Here is a 968-nt window from a genome sequence, read left to right as displayed (position 1 = left end):
TCATAAAACAGCCTTATTCTTTTTTATAGTAGTATTGCCTTCAATTTGAATTAATTGATCAAATTTTATTAATTATCCAATTTTAATTGTAGGCAATCTATTTTTTAAGTATTCATAGAAATAAAATCAAGTTGAAGATTTATCTCTAACAAAAAATAAATATCTTTTTAAGCTATTTATGAAATTGTCAATGTTGTTCCAACGTATTTTTGTATCTATATAGTTTCAACTAAATTAATTTCAGTAAAGAGGGACGCGGTTTGCTTTGTAAATAAAGAAAATAATTTTAAAAAAATGTGGGCATAATTGTTTTGAAAGGTAGATCAACTTTGAATACGAATTTAACAAAATTGCAGTTATATTTGGTACTAAAAATGTACACATCGTTACATTTATCAGTGGTTGATAGGAGTGTACATGGTCCCGACCCGATTTGAACACTTTAAGAGCTAATTTAGTGTGATTTTATTGGGTCTAAGAGTCGGATAAGGATTTCAAAAATAGACCCGGTCATTATTTCGGAATGGGTCTGGGTCATAACTCAGGTCACTCGAATTCGGCCCGGTCATCATATACAATTAATATTTTGTGTTATTAGTAATGGATGATGACTATTTTTATGTGAAATTTAAGTATTCTAAACTTTAATACTTTGTATTATTAGTCATTATAAGACTATAAGTTAATGTTTTATGTTTAAAATACATAAGACTTTAGACTAATGGCATAATATTGTGTTATTTGTTTTTTATTTAAAAATTTGGTGTTATTAGACAACATTAGTATTGATTATGGTTATGCTTTAATTTTAGAGAATGGTTAGTTCTTATTATATTTTTCTAAATCAATTTTATCATGTCAAATAATGGTTGGAGTCTTAGAAATTTGGATATTTTCACATGTTAGCTTATAAGAAGGTATCAAGGTAATGTAATGTTAACGACCCGGTTTTCACCCGGTATAATCGT

Source organism: Arachis ipaensis, chromosome B03, assembly GCF_000816755.2.
Source record: "Arachis ipaensis cultivar K30076 chromosome B03, Araip1.1, whole genome shotgun sequence".
NCBI classification, from domain to species: domain Eukaryota; kingdom Viridiplantae; phylum Streptophyta; class Magnoliopsida; order Fabales; family Fabaceae; genus Arachis; species Arachis ipaensis.
This window is presented reverse-complemented; position numbering follows the sequence as displayed.